Source organism: Eleutherodactylus coqui, chromosome 6 (genome assembly GCF_035609145.1).
Source record: "Eleutherodactylus coqui strain aEleCoq1 chromosome 6, aEleCoq1.hap1, whole genome shotgun sequence".
Taxonomy (NCBI): Eukaryota; Metazoa; Chordata; class Amphibia; order Anura; family Eleutherodactylidae; genus Eleutherodactylus; species Eleutherodactylus coqui.
The window spans coordinates 93,706,883-93,721,618 of NC_089842.1; the positions used below are offsets into that span (position 1 = coordinate 93,706,883).

At 40.2% G+C, this 14,736-nt stretch overlaps 1 protein-coding gene across 1 annotated transcript in view; it reads right to left on the reverse strand.

Annotated features, from left to right (window-relative positions):
* Window positions 1-631: 631 nt before the first annotated feature.
* Window positions 632-14,736, reverse strand: part of SYT3 (synaptotagmin 3) — a 223,008-nt gene continuing 208,903 nt past the window's right edge. The window contains exon 10 of the mRNA XM_066607182.1: window positions 632-3,332. The gene's annotated coding sequence lies outside the window, so the exon portion shown is untranslated. The remainder of the gene's footprint in view (window positions 3,333-14,736) is intronic.

The following is a 14,736-nucleotide window of genomic DNA, read 5'->3' on the forward strand; positions in this document are numbered from 1 at the left end:
TGGGTATCATCCCTTCTCTCCCTCCTGTCTAGTACATGACAGCACCCCTTGAAATTACCTTGATTAGTGCACTGATTATACATAGATGTGGTATAATTGTTATCCATGTCACTATTTTAGACAAACACAATCTAACTAAACTAATAACACACAAACAGTTGTACCGCTCATGTTTTTTATTAAGCACATTAAGGAAACATCCACAATGCAGGGAGAAAAAGTAAATGAACTTTTAGGTCAATGACTCCTCCAAGAGCTGAGTGACAAAAATATGTTTTAATTATGATAAGGTTGGAAGCTTGGGTTTCACATTTGCTTTTCCCATTAAATAAAGGCATACAAAGCCTGATTACTGACAATTCTGATGTGGTTTATTGTTTCAGGTGGTTCATCTCAACCATCTCCTTACAGATGTAAGTGGAATGGCTTGATTAAGGGCTGGAGTGGGTAAACCATTGCTTTGTTAACATGTTTTCACTAATGGGACTAGTAAATGAAATCTTATACTGTGTATCATACTACCGTACACCCGTACTGGAGTGCATAGTAGTATGGTATATTAGAATAACAAACAACTGGTGTCCTGGAGTCTGCAAAACTGCCCAAATTGAAAATTTGGTTCCACTGGGAGACTAATATTTATCTATTTCATCTATCTGAAAGCTGGGATGTATGTAATACATAGAATGAAGACAATACACTATATTTCACATCTTCATTTTATTACTTTTTTTTGTATTTTTATTTTGTTTGGTATGGCTTTACAGTCAACGACTGCTCAGAAATGAACATCTTCTCACACACTATAAACAGACAAATGTTTTGTTTCCAACAAAGTACACACGTGCATTTGGTTTAATTTTTTTTCATGGTTCAATTTTGTATGAGTCAGCTTTATTTTCTTCTGTTTCATTATCCCTCCCCCCTTTTATTAACAAATATAAATTGGGTAGCCCCCCAAGTAGCAGTTCTGTTCCTCTTGCAATTGTTAATTGTTTTTTAGAGCATGCTATGAAGTCCATGCAATTCTCAGTGAATCCAATTGATGTAGAGAAATTTGGAGGAAAAGTGCTAGCACCTAAAGAAAGGCCACCCAAGAGGAAGATATCATATAGATCAAGCTCTTTTATACCCCCTTGCAAGTAGCCAAAACTTAAAGCTCATTATTATAGACTATACCTCATACAAATAGAATCTCATCATGAAAGTCAAAATTTCACATTTTGTTTTTGCTCATATCAAGATGATATGACATGTACACATGACCCTTCAAATTTCCCCCCTTTTCAGCATTAAGACATAACTATTCCATCGTAATCTTCAAAGTGAATTTCCATCTTTTATAATCATGTATTTTTTACATCCAAAATTCTAGGCAGATTTGTTTCTTAATATATCTTTATAGCAGTTCGAGCTGCATTTTTCTTATACAGAGCTCTAAATCCCTTGCATATTTCTAGATATATGCATATGCGTAGATTTCAAATATAACATGCTAGCTGCTGATATCCTCCACTAGAGGGAGCTTAGACGCTTACAGTGTACTAAACAGTAAGCTCCTTGGCTCCTCCTAGTGGTCACTACAGGCAGACAGAATTTTATTATTTACCTATATGTCTATGCAGGACATTTAGAACTCTCTATCAGAAAAGCAAAGCTCCAGCCATAGGAAAGACATATTAAGAAATTAATTGGTGCACAATTTTGTAGCTATCTTGAGTTAAAAGAACAAAAATGTGCAAAGGGTGGACACTCACTTTAAGCATCTTTCAAATATATAAAAGGACAGGGAAGTAGTCACTTTTAAGTGATGTGATGGGAAGAAGTCATTAAAAATTCAAACATCTGGAAGCGGTCAACAAGTTAGAAATAATGAAGACATCAAGATGATTTTAATTGACAAATGAATATTGCACATCCTCCATTAAGCAATGGCAACATTAAGACATAATCAAGAAATATACCTTGTAGGACTGAAGATGTACTGAAACAAGAACAAAGTCAGGTGCAAAATTACTATACATTGATCACCATTACACACATGGATGGATTTGCTGTATCCACTTTTGTTCCTCGTGGTTCCTTATTAACCATGTGTACTTCTCATCATTTTAGAATACATGTAAATATAGGTTTTGGGAATATATATATACTGTATATCTTTATATCTTGTAATTGTAGTATTATAGTTAGAATAATATCTGTTTCTCCCAATAAATTTCAATAATACCTTTCTCTTCAAAGCCATTAGGCACAATGTTGATTAATAGGCCACAATGTTTAGGAAAGGTCTAGTGGCACTCAGCTGGCATAAATTTTAGTAAAAGAATACTTTTTCTTGATCAAATCTATAGGACAGTATACCACATCTTCTATACAGACCATAATCATGCACTGCAAAACAATCATCACAACCCTTGGATTCATTGCAGGGCTGGAAGACAAACCCTTTGGACAGTTGTGATCATCACCGGGATCATAAGACAACTGGCCATATTCTAAAGTGTTGTTCACCATATTACCAATGGATGGAAAAGCCATCAAGAACCACTCAACTTGGCATTTTTTATCAGCCTCACACACACAGAATTTACATTATTACATAAATCAATAGAAAGACAGTCGACAGAAAAGTGCTTACATTTCATGGCAAGAGTCCAACAAGTTCTCTTGGTTTCCATGGTCCAACAACTGTTTACCAAAGCAACCGGTCTCACGATGGTAAATTAAATGAGTGTGGTACACAATGATCTTCGTGAAGCTTTTTTATTTTATTTTTTTCAACAGAGGTTCTACGTGATCAGTGGTGTTCTCATAGGAGACACTCAAAGAATGAGGCAAGCGTTGTCACCAAGCCGATAGCTGTAAAATGAGTCGAAAGACCATAGCGGCATTGCTTTGGCAGTCAAGCACTACGTTCTCCGCCCAGGGAGCAAAATGATGCTGACAGGAGAGACTTTTCCTTTACATGCAGATCATTCAGACTTAATGTTACTTAAAGGCTGCTTCATCATAAAGATTTAGTGCAGTACTGTTCGTTTCTTCTTGATCACCCATGCTCTGTTCAGTGCATTGCTGGAGTTTGAAATGAGGAGTGACAAGTCAGGCAGCATCTATTATCCTCATCCATGGCAGAAAGGACTGTATGCATTCACCACGGCTCGGTGCATCTTCATCCAAAATGTACATGAGTACTCTATGGCTTTAAGTGAATCTACATTTGTTTACAGCCTTGTATTCCTTTTGTCATTCTTGTGAGTTTGGTGCCCTCCTCATTAAAAAAAAGTAAGATGAAGAGAAAACAGACAGAGCAAGTCCAGCAGCTCAAATGCCTGAAAAACAATACAACATAGATAAGAATTACACACATAGAAAGTTCAATACTAGATGGAGCACGTGTTTATTGACTATAATTTCTAAGAGACTACAGCCTTAATACACTACTATAATCTTCCATCCAATATACAATGGGTTACCAAGATGGCCAAAAACAAACCTATAATATCCTCTGACAAGTACTTACCTGTACAATGCATACCTTTACACTTGGATATTTATTGATTACTCTGCAGTATTTATGTTTTTTCTAGCCCCTCCTATTCATCCGTAATCTGTAAACTCAGATCTCAATACTAGTCAACTGTCAAGTGGGCAGTCTCCACCGCCCAGTGTCAATTGTTGATGTGACGTTTGATTGACACCGGGCTATGAAGGCCATCCATATGACAATTGACTAGTATTAGGCTCTGAAACTTATGTAATTGCAGGTGAAAGCAGGGGGTTGGCTTTAACAAAAATTAAAAACAGTGGAGGAATCAGTGAGGGTATTTTTACATGGGCCAACAGTTGCCCGAATGATTGATCAAAAGAGTGATTATGGGTGACTGCTGTCCGTGTAACTGCAGGAACTGATAGAGCAAGGAAAGAGAATCATTCACTTGTTGGAGTCATTTGGATTTTAGCTCACCTAAAAACAAAGCAACTATCGGCCAGTGTAAACATGTAATCATTGATCTATTAACAACTACCTGTTTGCCTGGAGTGGAGGCAGGCAGCAAAAAGTGAGCTCCAGCATGCTCCACCTTCATGCAGGTGTGTAAAAGCACAGGAGCATTAATCATTGGGATGGCCATTGGGCACTTAAGCACCCAACAGTCATCTTGTGTAAAAGCACCCTAAGTGTCCCATAACATCACAAATGTTTCTTCCTCCCACTCACACAGGTCTGATAAAGCCTGTATTTGGCTGTATGGCAACTGGCTGCAGCAGGAGCCCTTCCTCACTGCTCTGCCTACAATAGAAGACCAAACAGATTAAGCAAAGTTCAACTATCTTCACTTGTCTGTCAGCCTGAAATGTAAAGAAACAGGAAGAAATCATCCAATGTTCTCTGTGAGATTAATACATGCCCATTTATGTCAGGAGCTGAAGGAAACCCTATATACTAACAAACCCTGTGGAATTGCAGAATTACTTTTCACACACTCCCTTATGAACGTTCTGAGTCACAGTGTGGGAAATGATGGAGATGTTCTCCTATAATTAGGTTTGTATTTCAGTCTAAATCTGCTTATGTCAGCAAGCATCCCCCATATACAATGAGAGAGCAATGTTTTGTATACGTAAATAGGTAAAACCGGACTCTGATCAGCACATGAAACCAGCAAAGAATCTTTAAAAGGGAAGAACCGACAAAGACTGGCATTAGAATAATTGAGTCAGCGGGCTAGACCAGAGAAGAGTCAACAGAAATGTATCATTCTTTGTACTTTAAAAGAAAACAGGTTTAATTTTGTCACGTGGCAAGACTCTACTGAACATGTCTGCTAATATCCCTCCCCTTTTTCTGTCTAAAATTACCTCATGAACACTCCCTATGAGAATGGCCTATCAGCACAAATGTTGTAATATAATTGAATGTCATACCTTCTTTTGTTTGATTTATAATATAAGCCCTTTCCTCTGGTTCACATACACTATAATAGCATGTTACTCATTGGCTTCTCCGAGCTCATACCAACCATATCTAATGTGGCAACAAAAGTACATGTCATGTGTCTGGCGAAGGATTGGAATCTCGTGTTGTAGCCACTTACTGGAGGGTAGCGTGGTCAAAGAGTTGCCGAGATCTGGTTCACAAGATGGCGGTGCAGTACAGTGGTTTCAGGCAGAAGAGTAGTCAGAAGGTAGCCGAGGACTGGTTCACAAGATAGTGGTGCAGTACAGTGGGTCAGTGGCAACAACACGAGATTTCAGTCCCACACCAGACACATGACAGAATAAACTCACAAGGAAGAAGGGAACAGAGCCAGGTTTATATGGAGGGCTGATTGGGGAAGGAGCAAGACACGGGGTGGAACTAGACAGGAAGACGCGGAAACAGGAACAAGAAACAGGTGACAAGGGATGACGAACAAGGTATCAGGACTCAGGGGAGCTATCCAGCAGGCTGGACAGTTCAGTAGGTTGGGCTACTGCTTGGACTACAGGAGGTCGCTGGTTTGAATCCTGACAGTATATCTAAGAGTGTATTTACACTAACTATAGCTCTCAATGATTTTATGTACTGGTGACCACACTGTCTACATAACTAATAACACTGGGCCTCATGATGCCCAGTCATAAAGCTGGACAGACAAGATGTTGAAGAATAAGTATACAATATATGAAATCAGCAGCACACCTCTTTACCAGCAACTTGAGGACTGAATGCCAAGTGAAAAATTCCTAAATGGAAGTCACATACAGTAGGAAAGGATAACAGCACTCTAAGGGCTCACTCACATAGGCGTATGTAAAATACGTAGCACACAATAAATACGCATGAACTCACATATTTGCTGCACATGTTAAATCTTCACAGCCTAAAATGGTGTGTATTACATGTGTAATACACCCCCAAATAGGGCATACACATGAAAAAAAACAGCAGAGTGTGTGAACCAATAGATATCAATGGGCTTTTAGCACTGTGTATTATGTGTTTACAAAATATGAGTGTAATACATGGGACACATATGCCTGTGTGGATGAGCCCTAATTCATAGTAATGAGTTTTTAAGCTGTGCTATAACAGAGGGAACCAGACGGTCATGGGTTTTGTATTCTTCATCATAATAAACAAGGTGGTTATGAGCATGGCAGAAAAAAGGACATATATATTCAAATATCACAGAAGATGACCATACTTACCAATATAGTGATACAAAATAGAGTATAAGTATAATACTGGTTCTTCATCAGTATTTTGTACCAGCGCAATGCTCCTTTACAAAGCAATCTGTCCATCTGCATACTAAGGGATGATATGTATATACTAGCCCTTGTATTTTGTATCAGGATATCAGAAAGTATAGCCCACTTCTGGGATTTTTGAACTGATATGTCCTTTTTCTGTTATTTGTTTGTAATGTTAGTATAGGAACATGCAAGAAAATGAGGACCCTTGATGCGGTTTGCGAGCTTACATATTTTGGCCAAAATATTAACCAATACCCATGTTGATGGGTATTTATTATAATTTTTAAGGCAAGCAGTTTGGCCTTAAATGCTGGGGGAGCCAAGGGTGGCAGTGCCAGTGTGGTTCATTTCTAAGGTGCAATGCAACCCACTGGGCTGAGTTGTATGTGGTTTTGGTAGGTTGTAAGCCTGCATGGTGCTCCACACATATCAGTGGGACTTGTCACCCTTTGCATGCCTTATCTACTTGTGCAAGTATAATTTAAGTAGCCACTCCCCTATAATATGTGGTACATATATGAGTGGTTGTTCATCAGTATTTTGCACCTATACAAGCTCCTCCATATAGCAATCTGCCTGTTTGTATGCTAAGAGATGTGGTTCTATACCTGCCGTTGTATTTTGTATCAGTATATCAGTAAGTATGGCCGCCTTCCCTGATTTATTAACACGGCAGCGCTATATCCATGGATGCTTTATGGAAGCTTGTGGTTCCCTACTTTGCATGGTGCCAAATTACAGAGATAATCTCCCTTAACATCAATAGTTCTAGGTGAGAGTAGCTCTATAATACAGAATCTAATAGAATATGGATTCATATGGAATCCAACAGAGAAAAACCTACTTGCCTCAAAGTGAAATTGGAGGCACGCAGGGGTACTATAGACTTTTATGGGCACTGTATTAAGGCACTGTACTATTTGCATGTTATATGGAGCCATAACATGTGTGCATAAGCCCTTAATGTTCCAATAATTTTGGATTTTAGATACCCAAATAGAAATCTTTTTCCTCTATATTCCAGGTTTGCATCATTTTTATTACATAATGTAATGTAATTCTCTATATAAGCATTACAGGCATTTCGTTCTATGGTTGTCATAGCAACCGGAGCGAGTTCCTCATCAACGGGATAATGGCAAAGTATTTGTGACTCGCTTTTCTCAGATAAAGGTCTATTGTGATTTGATACATTCATCGTTATATATTTCATTTGGAAGCTAATAGGTTATTCTTTATAACTAGGTTAGTCTAATGTCATACAATAGAGATTTAGCATTAATAGATCTTGATTAATCAGATTTGCATTAAGAACTCTCAGAAGAAGCTCATGTTCTCTCAGGTTCCTGGAAAATTTAGCTTTTGGTCAATTACATATCCTTTGAGTTGGAGTACTGTATTTCTTTATGGCTCATGCTCAGTGTTGGTTGGGCATCAATAACAGCCTAGTAGGGAACAGTGGGGAATCGCACAATGCTGATTTTCAAGTGAGAATATTTTGGGCTTGCTCACATGGACATATGTCTTTGCATATTCTGCGTGCATTTTTCATTGATTTCTATTGGGTCACTCACGCATCAATATAGGCTATGTGGATCTAACATAGGCAGCAAATACATATCTTACATGTGTATTTACTGTGTACTGCGTATTACACGCGTGGAAAATATGAGCAAAAGGGCTCCTGCAGACGAGTGCAGGTGCAGATATATTCACGATAGCGCAACGTATCTGTAGTGTGACGGGAGCGCTATTATGAGCGTATTGTTGCTTTCTACTGTACTTTTCTGGGCTGCGGGGACCGTTCACATAGTGCGGGACACAGCCACGTCATGATTTAACAGGCTGTGCAGCCTAATTAGTCCCCAGTTTTATCAATTTCCTTGCAAAATAGTGCAGTTCAGTGGGGCCTTTGGTGCGCAAATGCGCATAAAAATATAGCATGTCGCATATTTTTTTGGGCATCTGAAATTTGTGCCAAAAACGCATAATATAAGTGAACCCATTGAAATCAATGGGTTTTATTTTCTGCGTTTTGTGCGTTTTGTGCGTTTTGTGCGTGCGGATTTTGCATCCATGTGCATACGCTCTAATATGAGGGCCACGTCCATGAGCTTTGGTTGAATTTTCAGTTTTTCCCTTGGGTTAGACTTTAAAGGCATTCTCCATCTCGTATAGATCCTTTTTTTGTTAGAAAGAAGGCCCAACAATAAGTTGATCACAAGATCGACAGATGTGCTTATTCGCAAATAGGTCTGGAGATGGCAATAATCAAGCTGAAAAGCACATATCAGCGTGGGGTGATGTCGTTTTTGCGCTCGCAATGCCAGTTCAAACGTGCTCGTGATACTCTCTTTCCATGGAATAGAACAAGGGCCAGCTGTCTTTTTTTCCGCTTTATGCAGGGTCACACCTTTCCCCCATTTTTTTTTAACTTGCCGTAGATTTCTAGGGCAGCTTTCTGCATAAAACGGCAGGTCCTATCTTTTCTCGCATGCAGAAATTACTCGCGAGAAACACGCTCATGAGAATGAACCCATCGAAACTAATGGGTTCAATTCATTACATTTTGTGGGTGTGAGTTTCACTTGCACAAAACTGCGTGCAAACATGTTCTTCTGTTTAAGCCCAAACCCTGCAATCAACAATATTCTGCATGGGATTGTGTCAGAAAGTGGAAAATGACTGAAAGAGATTGACGAGCTCTGCATAGTGCAGGGGTCAGCCGGGGAGGGATGAGCAACCAAAAATAGCAAGAATCACGCTCACCTGGTGGAGATCTGCTGATCCAGGTAGAGCTCTGACAGTTGGCTATCCTAATTGCTGCCTCTTCCAGGAACAAATAGATGGGACTTCTCCGTGAAGAATTCAATTAGTAGAAGATAAAACTGGGAGATTGAAGGCGCTGCTGACACAAGGATGCTGAATGATGAACAGACCTTCATTTGGTTACGCCTTTCAGCGTCAGATTGACGCCTTCCTTAGACCACAATACATGGATAAAACAGATAATGTATTAAGGTCTGAGGAAGGTGTCAATCTGAGGCGTAACCAAATAAAGGTCTGTTCTTCATCATTCAGCATCCTGGTGTCAGCAGCGCCTCGTATCTCCTGGTTTTATCTTCTACTAATTGACTACATGGAAAGTGAAGCATTATATTGTTGCTGCTTAACCCCATCCCAACATGCGCCATACTTTGTATAGCATAAACGGACAGAAGCTTCTGCGCCATCATAATTGTGCAGAGCTTGTTTGAAGGGGTTCAGAAGCCGAGCCCCTAGTAATCGGGGCAGGATTGCAGCTATAACTGACAGTCATGGGACCACTGCAGCCACCAGGATTAGAGGTAGCTCCGATCCCCACACTTTAACCCTATAAATGACACTGTCAATGCAGGCTGCAGGATCTAATTTTGGAGAGGAAGAGAGCTCCCTCCCTGATCCCAGCAGCACCCCAGCAATTTGACTGTGGGGTGTCGATGGTTGCTTTGGCAGCTAAATCATGGACTCCAGGTCTGACATGTACAGTAGCCTAGGGTGGTCAGTTTCTTCACTGACATTAATAGGCCTTACTATTAGTGAAGAAAGTGGTCGTTTGAGATAATACACAGCATTACATAAGTAATGCAGTGTATTAACTAAGCGATCAAATGATCGCATCTTCAAGTCCATTTGCAAGATGAATAGTTGTGGTAGAAGAAAAAATGTTTTCCTTTAAGAATAAAAATCTTGTAAAAAAAAATATTGGAAAATAGGAATGAAATTTGCCAAATTTCCAATAAAACATGATTTACCATGGGAAAATGCAACCCCCCCCCCCCCCCCCAAAACGCTACATGAGTGGTATTACCTCATTCATAATGACCCTTACTATAAAGACATTATGTTATCCATCCCGCAAAATACACACACAAAAAAGAAAAACGGTGCAGGAATAAGGGATTTTGATGATCCTGCCTTCAGGCATGCTCTAAAAACGCACCTCTTCAGAAAGGCATGCCATATCTCCTACACCAAAGCCTCTGTACTCTGCCTGATAATGTGATCCCTGTCCTACTGACTGCAATCCCTGCTAGCCGCAATCAATCGCCCCCTGCAGTCAAACCGACTCAGCTACTATACGGCTGACGTCTGACCATTGTCTATGTGTATAGGACCCCTCACTCTCCACCTCGTCATACAGTGCACATCTCCAGCCCCTTTAGCTTCTATATCGCACTACTTGTAGTATGTAAGCTCGTTCGAGCAGGACCCTCACCCCTACTGTCTCCATCAATTGATTACTACATGTAAACATGGTTTGGTTTGTTTTTCCCTGTCTTGTAAGCGCTCTGGAATATGTTGCCGCTATATAAATAAAGATTATATTATATATATATATATATATATATATATATATATATATATACACACACATATATATATATCAGCTCTTATAAATAGCATTTCTACAAAGATTCTAAAAATAGTCTAAATTTCAGAGCAAGGGGGAGAAATCAGTGTATTTATGAAGAAAACAAGAAACTAAACGCATCTCTATTTACAGAGAAGAATCAAAGGCATGTGTATCTTTGATAACTTGTAATTTTTGTCAAGCAAATATTTTACTTTGTTCTCAATATACCCAAAAGTTACTGAAAAAAACATCCAAGTACAAAGCATCAATTACTACTGCAAGATCAAAAACACAACCAAATCCAGCAGAACAACACATGCAATAGTGAATGCTAAGAACCCTTCACTGAAGCGGAGTACATTGGCAGAACAACAGTAACCGATAGGCTGGACATACGCCCCGGGTGGCATGCCTAACAGAGTTGCTTCTGTAAGCAAAAATTGCATTGCTAAATGTTTAGAGCTGGTGCTGTGTGTACGTATGCCGCCACTTTAAAGTCCAAATCTAAGCAAAGTTATAACTTGACGTTTCTTGAGCTGCAATGCAAATTCTGTCATGAAGAGCGATATTTGGAGAATATGTCCATAATAAGGCATGCAGTGGAGCATGCCATTACTTTTTCTTTTAGATTCTGATGGAACCCATGCAAAAAAACAAACATCCCTGTGCCCCCATTTGCACAAATCTCGTCCACATGCTGCGGGCGATCCATTGAGGTCAAGCTGTGCTGAAATTGACATGCCACGCGGAATTCAAAGACACGGCATGTCAGTTCTTTCCCCGTTTCCACTGCGGCTGCTCTCCTCTCTATGGGGAGAGATGGCTGTAGCGGAATGCAGACGGCCCAGCCGCTCCAAAATCCATGGCGAAAGGCCGCGGGTATTGAAGCTGCATTTCTGCCGCGGAAATCTTGCAGTATTTCTGTGTGTTCATTCCACAAAATTTCCGCGGGATTTCGGTCCCGTGTGACCCCAGCCTTAGAGTTCAATTCCCCTGCAGTACAATCACAGGTGAACTAAATAATTACATGTACAGTATGTAATGCATGGGTATGCTTGGTCCTTCATTAACATAAGTAGTCTTTGGAATACCCTTTAGTAAACTTAGAATTTACTAAAAGTATTTTAAAATGGGTTCATAAAACATTAAAACCCCTCTAAAATTACCTCACTTTTAAATTAATGTGTTTTTTTTACAACTTATCTATTGCATATGGTGCATCTAAAGAGGTCTAGGAGCACATGACGAGAACATTGTTCTTCCTCTTTACAAGTCAGTGGTCAGACCACATATGGAATATTGTGAACAGTTTTGGGCACCGGGACTCAAGAAGGACATATCAGAGTTTGATCAGGTACAAAGGCGGGCAACTAAAGTAATAAATGGAATGGATGGACTACAACACCCAGAGATATTATCAAAATTCGTATTATTTCGTTTAGAAAAAAGACGGCTGAGGGGCGACCTAACAACTATGTATAAATATATCAGGGGACAATGCAGAGATCTCTCCCATCATCTAGTTATACCCAGGACTGTGACATTCCCAAGGGGGCACCTTCTCTGTCTAGAGGAATGAAGGTTTCTACACCGACATAGAAGGGGGTCTTTACTGTAAGAGCAGTGAGACTATGGAACTCTCTGCCTGAGGACGTGGTGACGGCGAATTCGATAAGAGTACAATAGAGGCCTGGACGCCTTTCTTCAGCGATGCAATATTATCTGTTATAATCAATAATAACTTCAGAATGGTTGTTGATCCAGGGATTATTCCAATTGCCAGATTGAAATCAGGAAGGAGTTTTTTTCTCTTAAATGTGGAAAATTGGCTCTTACCTCATTGGGAGTTTTTTGCCTTCCTCTGGATCAACAATAGGGAGTAATAAGAGGCTGAACTGGATAGACATATGTCTTTTTTCAGCCTTACATACTAAGTTACTATATGTAACACACAGCAATATAATCAGACTAGCTAAATAACTGTTTCCATCTCTCCCTATAATCTGTATTAGAGGAAAAGTAATCTTGCTTTACACCTCCGCATTCTGCATCCTCGAATAGGCAGTAATCTCCGCTGTATTTTGTATTCTCAGTAGGTCTACTCATATATAACATTATATACAGGCAGATGACACGTGAAAAGTAAATACTGTGTGAAGCTAGAGATTTACAGTCGCCACATTACGGAGCTGGGCTGTGAATGTAGTCGTGTTTATTCATACATGGGAACTAATCAAGGCATTTGCAGCTGCAGAATTTGTAATTAGCAGTGCTCATTACAGTCCACAGACAGGGCCATTAATAAAGCATTGAGCAGATTTCTGAAGGCATCACTATGTTAGAGGAGAAGAAAAAAATTTGTATTAGCAGTGATACACATTGTAGAGGTGTCACTAGATGAATGACTCTAGGCTGTTTATATCAATGGGTGTAGTAGGATCTGTAGCAGGAAAGCCTGTATTCTCACTGAGTTTATAGTATCAGGCTAGCATGAGAGTGTAAAGTTATTTTAAAAGCTGTATAAGAAGACAGAACAAGACAGTCTGCAGAGTATTCACTTGTCAGAGCAGCAGTTTGTGCTCAAGAGCTGTTCTTCCTACTGAAGACAAAAAGCTGTGATGACAGACAACCATTATAGAACTGAGTAGTGATGAGCGAACTTCTGAAAAGTTTGGTTTGTCCGGATGCCCGTATTTTTGCAAAATGTTTGAATCGGTCTGAATTAGTTCTAACCGAACTGGAAGTTCACCAAAATCCCCGAAAACTGGTGTGTAACACTCTCTATGAAGCATAATCACTTTGAGGGTGTTATAAGGGCTTTAATGGCTCTGAGATAGCGTTATACACCAGTGTTCAGGACAACTGTTGAGCGAACTCGAAGAACCCTGCTGCAGGTGGAACTTTGCTAAAAGTTTGGTTCTAGTTCGTCAAGTCAAACTGCAGCAACCGAGAAGCGAGGCCCACGCTAAGGAGCTGGCAGGGTAGATATAGCACTTGTCATGGTGGCTCTACCAGACTCCACCCCGGAGGGAGCACAGAACCCCAGCCAAGGCACCGCTAGGCCTCTTTCAGGCAACGCTGGAACAGAGGTTACCTGTATATGGGTGTAGTGGACTGAAGAAGTTGTCACTCGTGACGCCACTGTTCCTTCACACCGTTGATTCTTAAGCAGTTGAAATAAGAAGAGTCTACACACTGTTATGCTAAAATACTTCAATCACTGGGAATAGGCAGTGACTGGAACTTTACTTCCTATGGTATAAACTTCACACAACAGTGCAGGAATGACAGTTAGGCAAGGTCAGGGAGGAGACACAGGTTCCACTCCTGGAAAGGGAATGAGGAGGAGGACGAGGGAAGGGAACACTCCACTGACACTCACTTGTACTCTGTAGCATGAATACTGCATGGCAGATTCCTTTCTTCTCTCACTTTTATTTCTCAAAATGGTTCCTGGAATTGGGGATTTTAGGATACTTTTCCTCTGCTTCCATCACTTCGCTACATGAGGGTTGAAGGTACCCCCATGTGGCCGACACTCTCACTCCTTTCACTACCATTGAAGATGACAGAAGAACCACTAACAGAAGACCCCACCTAACTCTTAATCACTCATATTTATAATTATACGACACCACGTGACTAGACAAACCTTTTCCAGACACATCCCAGCCACTTGCAGACATTAACCTCTTGCATGCTGCAGCTGTGCAATACACATAACAGCAGACAAGACACTTCGCACAGTGCATCTACATAAAATACATGGCATGTATAACAAGGAGAGGCCAGATATATAGACTTCAGGCCACCACAAAACTTTTAGCAAAGTTTGACCAGAAACATTTGTACTGATGATTAACAAATTGCCTTTTTTTCTGAAAGCTTTATAAAATGTTGAATGTGTCCCACTAGTGCTCCTTCAAACGAGTGTGATGTAATTGTGCTCTAATTGGAGTGCAATAACATCTTCTCGTGAGGGATTCCATGCAGGCAACTATACTTTTTTCGCGCTGCTGGGGTTCACATCGGTAGTGGAGAAACCCATGCCGGTTTTGAACTGGCTCAGTAGCCTAATTAGTCCTCGGTGTAAGCAATTA